This window comes from Sinocyclocheilus grahami, unplaced genomic scaffold (assembly GCF_001515645.1).
Source record: "Sinocyclocheilus grahami isolate Dianchi unplaced genomic scaffold, SAMN03320097.WGS_v1.1 scaffold1499.1, whole genome shotgun sequence".
Classification (NCBI taxonomy): Eukaryota; Metazoa; Chordata; class Actinopteri; order Cypriniformes; family Cyprinidae; genus Sinocyclocheilus; species Sinocyclocheilus grahami.
In genome coordinates this window covers 180188-182317 of record NW_015506678.1, presented here as the reverse complement: position 1 = coordinate 182317, position 2130 = coordinate 180188, and the positions used below count along the sequence as shown (strand labels likewise).

The 2130-nt window shown below is 36.2% G+C and overlaps 1 protein-coding gene across 1 annotated transcript in view; it reads left to right on the top strand.

Moving 5' to 3' along the window:
• Window positions 1-2130, top strand: part of LOC107570740 (inactive tyrosine-protein kinase 7-like) — a 50651-nt gene that overhangs the window by 1175 nt on the left and 47346 nt on the right. The window lies entirely within an intron of this gene.

Sequence of the window (2130 nt, the reverse complement as noted above, 5' to 3'; positions counted from 1 at the left end):
GGTCTGTTAGTGTGTGTGTGTGTGTGTCTGTCAGGTCTGTTAGTGTGTGTGTGTGTGTGTTTTTTGGGTCTGTGTGTGTGTGTGTGTGTGTGTGTGTGTGTGTGTGTGTGTGTGTGTGTGTGTGTGTGTGTGAGGTCTTGAGTGGCAGGACTGATTTTTAGTTGCGGGGTAAACCATGGCTTAGTTTAGAAATTAAACTGTAAAATTAAATAAGATTACATTAGGTAAATGAATAAATGTTATCAAACTAATGAAATAACATAGTTTAAAAATAAAGTAATAATAAAAATAGACTTAAATACATGTAAATAATACATCAAAATTTAAATAGGCAAAAATTTACAGTACTATATAATAATAATATATATATATAATAAAAATATTTTCTACATAATACATTTTTTACATATTAATAATATCAATTAATAACAGTAGGGTCATTCCATGTCAAATCAACCAAGCATCCCTGGCTCAAACTTTTTATTTGTTTTTTCTGAAGAAAGATAAACATGTATAGCCTGAGAAATTGTTAAAAATGAAGCGAGTTTATGATTAAAACAAGAACAAATGTCTGTCAAATGTTGTTGTTTCCCTTTGAATTATGTTGATTTTTCTGATTCAATCCACAGATATTTGTTCTCGTTTTAATCATTTTTAATCAATTTCTCACAAAACAAGACTTCTTATCTTTATTTTGCGTCTCAAGTAAATGTATCTTGGTTTAAGAACTCACGCTCATCTGCATACGCTTCTGAGTGCCACGCCCACATCTCCACATCCAATCAACAAGTGATGCACAGAACCAAGCCCCGCCTACATCTGTTTCTTTCAGTCCGTTACGCTCAGATGCACGTTAGAATACAGAAGAAAAGATCTGTCTGCTTCACTTTAAGCGCTATCGAACAGAACTTCGCAGATTTATAGCCTCATGGGCTGCTGAATATATGGAGTTAATCTGAATTGTCTTTGTTGGAGGGTAGAGTTTGTGTTGATGCTGGTGTTTCAGAGGAGTTCAGCTCTTCTCAAAGGGGTTTGACATGTTGACAACTATTACAGCAAAGCAAAGAAGTCTCTTATTTCAGCTCATTCCTTTCGAGTTATCTTTAAATATTTAAAATGCCTTTTATAGATTGCATCTTAATTTTTCTTAAAACTACACAACCAGTCAAAAGCTTTTGCGCAGTAAGATACAGTCAGAGACTAGATAAACAAACTAGTGAATGTTACTAATGAACTAGTCTGCACTGGAAGGAATGTGTCATGTGATCTTATAAGAAGACGACTCAGAAGAAGACTATATTCGCTCTCCTCCCCCACTTCTGTCCTGATTCGTGTGTATGTTGTGTCCCATATTTCATGTAGTGCACTACAATAACTGTGATCTGACTGCACCCCCACACGCTTCTCAATCCCTACAACACGCTTAAAACACGGATCAGAGCGAGCGGATGAAGGCTCTGTGACTCACACGATCCTGATGATCTCTGACCCGCTCTGATTCAGCTGTACGCTGCTTTATTGGCACGACAGATATATTCACATTCATTACCAAATATTGCTAAAGCAGTTTTGCAGTAATGCACTCAGAAGGGAAGGAAGCAGGGAAACATGTACTGTACGAAACTTAGGGTGGAGTATTGTTTGAATTTGATCAATTCCGGTTCTGATTCTGCTTATCGATTCAGATTCTTTTCGATTCCATTGTGATTAAAAACATGGCGTCAGACATTTAGATATCAAACATATTTATTCTGTGTCTCTTTTTGCAAAACATTTAGTTGCTGCTGAACACCATGAACAAAAATCAGCCAGCTGCATCAAAACTGACTCGTGCAACATGTTTAGCTTATCATCACAAATATTATACTTTAAAGGGGTCATATGATGTTGCTAAAAGAACCTTATTTTATGTATTTGGTGTAATAAAATGTGTTTGTGCGGTTTAAGGTTAAAAAAACACATTCTTTTCCACATACTGTACATTATTGTTTCTCCTCTATGAGCTTTTTTTTTTTTTACAAAGCTCATCGGTCTGAAAAGCGAGGTGTGCTGTGATTGGCCAGCTATCCAGTATGTTGTGATTGGCTGAATACCTCAAGCGTGTGACGGAAATGTTACGCCCCTCACCAT